Here is a 12,070-nt window from a genome sequence, read left to right on the forward strand (position 1 = left end):
ACCTATTCCTTGAGTCGATTGGCCGAATCATATATTAAAGAGATTGTAAGATTACATGGAATACCATCGACTATTGTGTCTAATCATGACTCTCGATTTATTGCCCATTTTTGGAGAGCCCTGTAAGATGCTTTAGGGACTCAATTACAATTTAGCATGACATTTCATCCATAGACAAATGGGCAGACAGAGTGGACCATACAGACATTGGAGGATATGTTGAGAGCTTGTGTAATAGATTTTCATGGCAACTAGGATGATCACTTACCTTTGGTGGAATTTGCTTATAATAATAGCTATTACTCTAGCATTGGGATGCCACCATATGAGGCTTTATATGGTCGACCGTTGATGAGTGCATAATTCCATATATTTATTTCCCTTACATATGGTCTCTTGGGTGAGATTTATGACTTATTGTGTTGATTTATACTTATTTTTATGGTTAAGGCAATTTTGGATAGGTTAGAATAAATTGGGCCTTTATTTACAAAATTTCAGCTTTTTAATATTTTGACTTTTCGGGCTTCTTGCAGATTTTTGAACATGTTAGAGTTCAAGAACATGAATAATGTCTTCAGAGATTTTGTAGAGGACTTATTAGGCTTTCCATAATGGTATGATTTGTCCAAATTCGAGTTCGTTTGGGCCTCCAAATATTGCTTGAAGTTAGGGCCGAAAAGCTGGGCCAAATCCTAATTGGATTAGAATTCTACACAAACATAGAATCTTTAAAAGGCCATAAATTGAGCTTTTGAAGTCCAAATCAAGTGATTAAAAATCCTAAATTCATCTAAACATTTTGAACTACAATTCTTAAGAAGGGGCCGAAGCCCAAAACGCTCTTTATCCGACCCAAAATGGGCTTTTAAGTTATGGGAGTCTAGGAGCCCTAATTCCTGGGCTGATTTGGATTCTTTGTTGGGGGATATTTAAAGTCTTGATTCAAGCTTGAGAGGGGGGACATCCAGGAAGAAAAAGAGGTAGAGAAGCACATCCAAGAAGAGGGAGAAGCATCATTTTCATATTTTTCTCTTCTTTTTGTGTTCTTTCTCTCATTATGTGTGGCTAAACTTTGGTTTTTCGGTAGAAGGATATTTTGAAGCCATGGTGAAGAACACTGTGAGATCTTTTTGATTTTATTTGCAATATGATTTTCTCTTGAATATTCATGTATCTTCTGATTTTAATGTTTATGATTGTGTATCTTGATTGTATAGACGGCCGCTATTCAATTCTTGATGCATGATCTATTGCTAGCTTGAATATCAAATCCGTAATTGTTTGGTCTTTATTGCATAAGTAGCAACTAGGGTTGATAATTATGGATAAGTTTTCGTTCAATTCCTAGGGAGTACATGTGTTGAATTAAATAAACCGAGCTTGTGTGTTTATTGTTCAGATTTGGTCTTGTTTCCACAAAATTTAATGCTGCCATTGAATTAAATTCTAGAGAGCTTGTTCTAGGGTTGTTTGAAGGTAAGGGTTAATTGAAGAGCTTGTTTTAATTAATTAAGAAGTATGGGAAACATTGAATGAACAGAGCTTGTTGTTCTTTCTAAGGTCAAGTATTCAAGGAAAATTAGTGACTTTAGCATCAATGATCAGTGTTATAACCATTGGTGGATCAATCCCTTATACCGGAAGCGTTTCTATTGATTACTTTAATTTTGTTACATTTTGATTTGTCTTATTAATTTAGAATAATATTTTATTTTTAATTATTTAAATTTCAAAATACAAACCCCCCAATCGTTTCTTCTATTTATTCTAATTTTTCAAATGAATAGATCTAACCAATCCCTGTGGATACGACCTTGCTCATCACTATCACAATTCATATTTCTAAGAGCAAGAATTTATTATTTGTTGGATTCGACACCCATCAAATTTTTGGCGTCATTGCCGGGGATTGGTGTCAAGTAGATTTATTCTTTTTATTTTTATTTTTTAGTGAATTCTGATAGCATGCATATTTATGCTATATTTTGGCATTTCACCTCAGTCTTATTACGCCATTTGAAGTAATTTTTGCTGATCTTTCATGGTTTCTATTTTATTATACTTCAAATCGTCCTTACACTATTTTCTATCTTACTTCTATGGATCCAAGCTCGCTTAGCTTTAGGGAATATTGGATGGGCTAGAGAAGCAGCTGAAAAAGACTTGAAGTGGCTCATTTCGGACTTCATGAGGGTAGGCTGGCCTTGGGCAATTGTGGGACTCATCTAAAGGAGCTTGGGCTCACTTTCAAGGAGCAGATTTGGGCTGCTCGATTTTGCTGTTTTGTGCTCACTTATCTCTCTTCTGTTTCTTCTCTTTTCTGTTGGACTAGGCCCAACCCTAGCCTTCCTAGCTCTTCCTTTCTTAGCCATGTATTTAAGGCCTCTTAGCACTTATTTCCAGGAGGAGGGAGAGGAGAAAAGAGAGGAGATTCTGGCCGTTTTTCTTGTTGTTAGCATTTTTCTGTTTTCTTCATTTTGTCTTCCTTGCTATAATGAAAGGCTAGAGCTATTGTAACTGGTTGTGTATCTTGAACCCGTGTGGAATCTGAGTCCTGGATGAGCTGCAAAAACCTGGTTTGTTTGTTTTAATCTTATTCATTTCCATTTGGTTTAGTTTGAGAAGATTTTCGAATGCATGGAGTTCATGGCAGGTTTGTGTGAATTTGCATGGATTCATTTTCTGTTAAATGCTTAAGAGAACAAAGTGTTGTAGCCGGTTGGTATAACATCTCGAAAATGAATATAATGTGCTTGAATGGTTGTTCTTGCATAGCTCAGGATGGGTTGAATAGGGAGTGAATGGTTGTATTTTGTTTATAAGAGATTTCTGTATTCATTTTGTTGTTCCAATCATTCTAATCCTTGGACGGTTGTTGGGGATTCTTTAAGTTTGATATCCAGAGATTAAAACATCTAACAAGCCAAGATTTATAGGTTGGACGAGGAAGATTTCACAAAGGGGACAAATACACAGCTGGTTGCATTTCATTTACTGATTTTCATCTATCATTGTCTTTCTGTTTTGTTACTTAGTTTTCTGTCAAAACCCCCCCTAAACAAACTGTTGTTTATATTGGTTCTCCTTGTTGGTAGAAGAAAGTGAGGCTCCTTGTGAGAGACGAACTAGGGTGCACTTTGCTGCAAACTTGAGAAGAGATACATAGATATCTAATCTGGAGTGGTTCGACAGCTGCCGGCCAAATTCCTTTTTTTGTTTTGTTTGTTTGTGAGCCTTATGTGTTTTCAAGTTTATGACCAGATCTTCTCATCATGGTGAATTGAAATTTGACTTGGAAATTGATAGAACTATCCATAGGTTGAGAAGAGAAGCTAAGCAAGTTTCAACAGAATAGGCTTCGGGAATAGCATCAGACATCAATATAGCTTCAAACACTCTTTCCAGTCCATCTAGCGATTCAGAAGAAGAGGAAGTCATGGCCATTAATAATAGGACATTAAAGGAGTTGGTTGCTCCTGATTTGAACCAACAGTCTTTATGTATTGAGTACCCTAATTTAGATGCTGCTTTTGAGTTAAAATCAGGACTCATACATTTGTTGCCTACTTTTTGTGGTCTTGCAGGTGAGGATCCTCATAAGCATTTGAAAGAATTCCACGTGGTGTGTTCAAGCCTGAAACCACAATGAGTGACTGAAGAACAAATTAAATTGTGTGCTTTTCCATTTTCATTGGCTGATGCAGCAAAGGATTGGTTGTTTTACTTACCTCTAGGTTCTGTAACTACATGGACAGGGATGGTCAAATTGTTTCTTGATAAATTTTTCCCTGCTTCACGAGCTGCTAGCATCAGAAGGGAGATATGTGGAATAAGACAGAAAGATACAGAAACCCTTCACGAGTATTGAGAAAGATTTAAACAATTGTGTGCCAGTTGTCCTCAACATGGAATTTCTAAACAACTTCTCATTCAGTATTTCTATGAAAGGTTACTACCTATGGAGAGGAAAATGATGGATGCAGCTAGTGGAGGTGCTATAGTGAACAAAACCCCTAGTGCCGCTAAAGATTTGATTTCCATCATGGCTGCTAGCTCACAACAGTTTGGATTCAGACAAGACACCCTTTTGAGAAGGGTGAATGAGGTAAGTATATCTTCCCTTGAAAATCAAATATCCAATCTAACTTCTCTTGTTCAACAATTGGCTGTAGAAAATTTGCAACAAGTCAAAGCTTGTGGAATTTGTGCTGTTACTGGTCATCCAACGGATATGTGCCCTACACTTCAAGAAGATTCTTTAGAGCATGTCAATGCAGTTGGAGGATTCCCAGGCCCACCACAAATGAAATACGATCCATATTCAAATACTTACAATCCAGGGTGGAGGGATCATCCCAACTTCAGTTATGGAACAAGACCACAATTCCAACATTATCAGCCTAGACCACATATTCCACCACAACAAAGTTCTTCAAGTTCAGGTATGTCTTTAGAAGAAATTGTTAAATCACTTGCAACTAACACACAACAATTTCAACAGGAGACAAGAACAAGTATCAAGCAATTGGAGAATCAAATTAGTCAACTAGCAACATCAGTGAGCAGGCTTGAAACTCAAGGTTCTGGGAAATTGCCTTCCCGAACAGTTGTAAATCCTCGAGAAAATGTAAGTGCCATTACGTTGCGAAGTGGAAAAGAATTTGACATCCCTGTTCAGAATCCTATAGAATTGGCTAAGAAGACTCAAAAAGAGGAGGCAAAAAATGAGGCGATAATCTCTTCTAAGGTAGTCTCTTAAACAATTGTGCATAATTTTGATAAACCTAATCCTCTTCCTTTTCCTAGCAGGTTATCTAAATCTAAAAAGGAAGATCAATAAAAAGATATCTTGGAGATTTTTTAAAAGGTAGAAGTGAACAATCCTTTATTGGATACCATTAAGCAAGTCCCAAGGTACGTAAAATTTCTCAAGGAATTGTGCACCAATAAGAGGAAGTTGAAAGGTAATGAGAAGGTAAGTATGGGAGAGAATGTCTCAGCCATCCTTCAAAAGAAATTACCTCCCAAATGCAAGGACCCAGGTATGTTCACTATCCCTTGCAAAGTAGGTAATGTCAAGATTGAGAAAGCAATGTTAGATCTAGGAGCTTCAATAAATGTCATGCCTCTTTCTATTTATTCATCTTTGAATATTGGTCCATTGAAAGAAACATGTGTGACTATTCAACTTGCTGATAGATTTAATGTGTATCCTGAGGGAGTTCTTGAGGATGTTTTAGTGCAAGTTAATGAATTGGTTTTTCCTGTTGATTTTTATGTGCTTAACATGGAAGAAGATGAATCATCTAATCTAGCACCAATCTTATTAGGGAGACCATTTCTAAAAATAACTAGGACAAAGATTGATATTCATGATGGTACCCTTACCATGGAGTTCGATAGGGAGATTGTGAAATTTAATATATTTGATAACATGAGGTATCCTAATGATGTTCAATCTGCATTTTCTATTGATGTGGTTAATGTTTTTGCACAGGAGACTTTTGAGTTAAGACATGAGGGCAAGACGAAGGTAAGGACAAAGGATAAGAAAAAGGACAAGACAAAGGCATTTCAAGACAGAATGGTTGCTAGAAAGCAATTTGTGTTTGGACAAAAAGTTTTACTTTACAATTCAAGACTCAAATTAATGCCAGGTAAGTTACGTTCTCATTGGATTGGTCCTTTTGAAGTTACTAACGTATTTTCTTATGCTGCAGTTGAGGTACGAAGCCTAGGAACTAATAAAGTGTTCAAGGTCAATGGGTATAGGCTTAAGCCATTTCATGAAGGTTTTCAGGAGCAAACTGCGAATGAAGTGCAATTGAGAGATCCAACTTAAACTGATTGAGAAGTGGCAATGTCGAGCTAAAGACGTTAAATAAAGGCGCTGCTTGGGAGGCAACCCAAGATGATCGAATTTGCTTTCTCTATCCCTTTTCCTTTTCTTTTCATATGCATTTTTTTTCTGTGCCATTTCTTGCATTTAGCCTTACATTGGGGACAATGTAAGTTTTGAGTGTGGGGGAGTGATTGCATTTAAAGAGTTTAGAGAGTGCATTTTGAACATGTTAATTTTTTTTTATTATTATTGTTATTATTATTTTTTTTTAGGATGTCTAGGATGTTTTCCCAATGATATTCAAGGATTCACATGTTATAAACTTAGATTGACTTGAGGTGAGAATGTTATAACATGATTGAACAAAATACTTGCATACTTAGGCTAGAATTGACTCGAGTTTGATTTTGAAAAGTATTAACTTGTGTTGGTAGACCAAAAAACCATTATTGGGTGAGCCTTTGAGCCTTTGAGCCTTTGAGATTGAAACATACATGGCAATCTTGTGTTTTCTTTTGGAGTGATGGTCATTCATGTAAGATTGCTATAAAACTTGCTTTTAATACTAGTCAAAGTTGCAGATTCATGTGCATGCATAAAGATGAAAATGGCATATGGGATTTATAACCACTTGACTTAAAAAGCCAACCTTACAAAATTGACTTTAGTATACCTATTTTGAGCTTATTGTCCTTTTCTTTGTTCAACAACCCTTGTTAATAAGCCGTAAACTATTTTCATTTGTTATCCTTATTTTGTTTACCCACCTTTGGACTAGTAGAGCATTTGAAATTATTAGATGGGTTTTGAAAAGGATGGTGAATTGAATGAGTGTGGAGATGCTATTGTTGATTTGTTATGGCTATATTATTGATGAAGTGGAATGTATTTGGGGAATGCTTACGATATTATGTCCTTGTAGCAAAAAAAAAAAAAAAATAGTTTTTGATATTTATCTACTCCTATGTTTTGAGCTACTTAATAGTAATTGGGGGTTGACAGTATGCTCCTGCATCATCCTTCATGTCAAACGGTGGTTCAAAATATGAGTATGCTTATGCACCTTAAGCAATTATTCAAAGGAGTAACCGGGTGTCTTCATCACAAATGTCGACATTCGTGTCAAAAGCCAAGTAATGCTTAGAGAAAAAAAATATATGTTGAAAAAAAAAGAGAAAAAAAGGAAAGAAAAGAAAAAAAAAAAAAGGTGCAAGGACATAATATATGATTTTTTAAAGAAATGAATAAGGAAGGAAGAAACGAAGAGTGTTTGATTATTGGTTGAGGTATTGGGTCCTTCATGCCTAATTAACCCAGCTTGTTTCTAAATGCTCTATTAGTTTCTTAGGTCTTAACCTTTTTCCCTTTTATATCCTACCTTTACCTTAGCCCCATTACAACCTTGTTAAAGACCATTGGATTTGTGTACGGCATGTGACATCAGCAACAAAGATTGGATGAACAAGCAAGTTTATGGTAGTAATTGAGCATGAATTGAACGTTGAGTGAATTTTTCTAACTCTTAAACACTTGAGTGAATTATGAGTGATGTGTGAGGGTCTACCATACTTGTTGATTGCTTTTTGAATGAAAATCTCTTGTTTATTTTAGTTTGAGTATGTTGAGTGTTTTAGTTTATGACATGTTATAGTGTTTGATTCTTTGGGTTGTCTTTGATTATGATATGTGATATTTTTGGTGTCATTGGGGGAATTAATGTGATTGTGTCATGTCTCGTAGTCTTGCTTGAGGGCAAGCAAAAGCTAAGTGTGGGAGAATTTGATGAGTGCGTAATTCCATATATTTATTTCCCTTACATATGGTCTCTTGGGTGAGCTTTATGCCTTATTGTGTTGTTTTATACTTATTTTTATGGTTAAGGCAATTTTGGATAGGTTAGAATAAATTGGGCTTTTACTTACAAAATTTCAGCTTTTTAATATTTTGACCTTTCGGGCTTCTTACAGATTTTCGAACATGTTAGAGTTCTAGAACATGAATAATGTCTTCAAAGATTTTGTATAGGACTTCTTGGGCTTTCCATAATGGTATGATTTATCCAAATCCGAGTTCGTTTGGGCCTCCAAATATTGCTTGAAGTTAGGGCTAAAAAGTTGGGCCAAATCCTAATTGGATTAGAATTCTGCACAAACATGGAATCTTTAAAAGGCCATAACTTGAGCTTCTGAAGTCCAAATCGAGTGATTCAAAAGCCTAAACTCATCTAAACATTCTGAAATACAATTCTTAAGAGGGGCCGAAGCCCAAAACGCTCTTTATCCGACCCAAAATGGGCTTTTAAGTTACGGGAGTCTAGGAGCCCTAATTCCTAGGCTGATTTGGATTCTTTATTGGGGGATATTTAAAGTCTTGATCCAAGCTTGAGAGGGGGGATGTCCAGGAAGAAAAAGAGGCAGAGAATCACATCCAAGAGGAGGAAGAAGCATCCTTTTCATATTTTTCTCTTCTTTTTGTGTTCTTTCTCTCATTATGTGTGGCTAAACTTTGGTTTTTCGGTAGAAGGATATTTTGAAGCCATGGTAAAGAACACTGTGAGATCTTTTTGATTTTATTTGCAATCTAATTTTCTCTTGAATATTCATGTATCTTCTGATTTTAATGTTTATGATTGTGTGTTTTGATTGCATAGACGACCGCTATTCAATTCTTGATGCATGATCTATTGCTAGCTTGAATACCAAATCCGTAATTGTTTAGTCTTTATTGCATAAGTAGCAACTAGGGTTGATGATTATGGATAAGTTTTCATTCAATTCCTAGGGAGTACATGTGTTGAATTAAATAAACCAAGCTTGTGTGTTTATTGTTCAGATTTGGTCTTGTTTCCACAAAGTTTAATGTTGCCATTGAATTAAATTCTAGAGAGCTTGTTCTAGGGTTGTTTGAAGGTAAGGGTTAATTGAAGAGTTTGTTTTAATTAATTAAGAAGTATGGGAAACATTGAATGAACAGAGCTTGTTGTTCTTTCTAAGGTCAAGTATTTAAGGAAAATTAGTGACTTTGGCATCAATGATCAGTGTTATAACCATTGGTGGATCAATCCCTTATACCGAAAGCATTTCTATTGATTACTTTAATTTTGTTACATTTTGATTTGTCTTATTAATTTAGAATAATATTTTATTTTTAATTGTTTAAATTTCAAAATACAAACCCCCCAATCGTTTCTTCTATTTATTCTAATTTTTCAAATGAATAGATCTAACCAATCCCTGTGGATACGACCTTGCTCATCACTATCACAATTCATATTTTTAAGAGCAAGAATTTATTATGTGTTGGATTTGACACCCATCAACCTTGTAGATCACCATTATGCTGCGAGGAACCAGGAGACAAGGTAGCATTGGGACCAGAATTGGTGGAGCAAACGACAGAGAAAATTTGGCCAACGGCGACCGCGGGCAGTAGCTCGCAGTGGATGGTGCAGTGTGATGATGGAGGCCGGAAGAGGTCACTGCGGTTGTTGGCTAGGCGGAAGGCGGCCCGGGCTAGCCGCACGACAAGCTTCCAGGTGCGGCAATGGTGGATGCGCAGGTGCGCGGAAGTTGCAGAGGAGAAGGAGGAAGAAGGAAGGAGAAGGAGAAAAGGAAAAGAAGAAAAGAAAAGAAAGAAAAGAAAAAAAAAAGAAAAAAAAAGAAAATAGAAGAAATTGAAGGAAAATGCGAAAAAAATGGAGAAAATTCTCGAAAAAATCTTAGAGAATTCTGAGGATTAATTTGACACTAGAGGAGCATGCTAAAGCCAAAAAATTATTCAGACGCGTATTTCGTGGCTTAGCACACATTACGAGACGAAAATCAACTTTTCGAATAAGGTGAGTGGTTCGATTCCAGTCTTACATTTTGTCTTGAAAATGATTTGGTGTGAGTGTAATGTGTTCAGGCTAGTGATTTTACCCTCCCGAGCTTAGGTTGCATGTGTTTAAACAAGTTCCCGCGAGCGGTTATACCCTCCGAAATTTGGGTTATATCGTGTAGGCGTTTTACTTATTTACTTGTGGCATCGTATGCATATTGAACATGTGGTATATTGCATCAACTATTTTTACTTGCAAAAGAGTCGGTGCATGGCGTGTGGTTTTTCATATCATCAGGGTATTGAATTTCGTATCGTTGTTATGTCCATGGGGGACGAGATAGGGTCTTCTTGAGAATGGGACAAGGTTAATCCAGGTGAACGAGTGACACGGTAGGGCACTCAAGGATTAAGTATGTCGCGACAAGGTCAACCCCAACGGTTTGTGGAATGGATTTTCCACGGGAGGTTGAGTATGTTAGGGAGATTTCTCAAGTTAGACGTGTTGCAGGTCGATGTTGTCTGTTTATGCCATGTTCATGTGTCTTTCATGCATTCAGTAAAATGTTTCATACCATCACTTAGATATTTTATCATCTAACATGGGTTATACCCCTGGAACATTCAACGTTCCAGCCAGGGACTGCTGCGAGGGCAAGGACGTGGCCATTTGAGGGCCAACGGTGTTTAGTTTGATAATCATTGTATCTTTCTAGAGGCTTTAGTATGTAATTCAGTTTATGTATGAATAGTTGTAAGATATTGATGTTGACATTTGGTAGTTTGTAATACATAGTTTGGTGTAGAAACACCTTGCATGGAACTCGTGGTAGGCCATGGTATTTTGATGTTAATGTATCCGCTGCGTTATAATATGTCTCGTTTAGTTGTTAAGATTATTGATCTTGTTAGTTAAACGGGCAAGACTGGGGTTCTCGGGATTTGTTATCTGCATGTGAAGATTTTCCTTGAAATCACCGCACGTGATGAACTTGGAAAAAACAAATTCTCGAAAATACCCTTATAGTGACACGCTTGGCGATGCAGGGTGTTACAAATTTAGCTCAACAAAGATTTCCAGATTTATAGGTCCTAAAAAATGACAAAATTTTGGGCCCTGGGACAACTATCTATTGGGCCTTATTGTAGGTCCGGACCTGAATCTAGGTATTCTATTTGATTGCTGACAGTGTTTTTGTGTTTTAATTAATTTACTAGAGCTAAATCTGAAGGAAGAAGGAGTCGATGTTAGAAAACATGTGAATGACATTGTTGTTGGTTTTGATGAGCTAGTGTTCCATGGTTGGGATTTGGATGGGAAAATGATTATCTCTACTATTATTAATTTATCACTAGAATCGTATAAGTTTATAGAGGATTACTACTGTAACACCCCACTTTTTTCAGGGCATTAGATAACATAAGATTTCGGGGATATATTTTTTTCCAATAGAAACTCACACACATAAATCATTCCCCGACAATCACATTACACCTTCTCAGTATATCAACTTAAAATCACTAATAAACTAAGATAGGTAAAACATCTTAAGTGCAAAAGCTAGATCGAAACCTCAAATGGTATACAATTGAAACCATCTTATTCATAACTTTAAAGTCAAATCATCATTTTACATGACATCATCAAACTATACAACATGATTGAAAACGACATACTATAACCTATCTACTAATCGCCATCACTCCTCAGCAATCCCTTTTCCTTTTGCACCGCTGCCTTCACCTAGAATGTTTGAATATTCCAGAGACATAGTTCAAGTTAGATGATGAATCATTTAAGTGAGAGTTCAAAACATGTTTTCATGAATGTATGCAAGATATGAAACAAACCAACACAACTCGACAAGCCCTACCCCAAGAAAGTCCCTCATAGTGTTGAACCTAACCACGAGAAAAGAGCAATCTCTTTAAAGGCAATAACATCACACTGACACATTGACACAACATAGTCCTAGATTAAGAGGGGCAAAGTCAATGCATCTCCCCGACACCTCAGGAACAATCGTTACCACTCCCGGCCCATGAGGGTCACATCAACGCAAGTCGTCTTCTCTGGTGCCGATACACCAACGATGCTGGATTTCGATGCCATCTTATTCTACACCTTCATTTGATCAGCATGGCACCACGAATGGCTTGAAAGGAGCACTAAAATGGGTCCAAGCGACCGCTTGAAGACTTGGCCAAACCGTCCGCCATGGGCTCTGACGAAGCCTCAGATCTCGCTCGTTCCTAATTTTGGCCACCAAACTTTCTATAAATTCTCTTTTACTCTCAAGGATCAAAATTCATTTATCCTTGCTACTCAATTCACCCTTTAACGCCTTCGATTTGAGTTTTAAATCTCTAAAAGTTTCTGCCACTTCAACCCCTATTTATAGCCAA

At 36.7% G+C, this 12,070-nt stretch overlaps 1 non-coding gene across 1 annotated transcript; it reads right to left on the bottom strand.

The window, feature by feature from the left end:
- Window positions 1-3,808: 3,808 nt before the first annotated feature.
- LOC127809042 (small nucleolar RNA R71) lies at window positions 3,809-3,915 on the bottom strand. Its single transcript, XR_008025048.1, has one exon. It is a non-coding gene; the product is annotated as a small nucleolar RNA R71 (small nucleolar RNA).
- Window positions 3,916-12,070: the final 8,155 nt, after the last annotated feature.

Source organism: Diospyros lotus, chromosome 8 (genome assembly GCF_014633365.1).
Source record: "Diospyros lotus cultivar Yz01 chromosome 8, ASM1463336v1, whole genome shotgun sequence".
NCBI lineage: Eukaryota > Viridiplantae > Streptophyta > Magnoliopsida > Ericales > Ebenaceae > Diospyros > Diospyros lotus.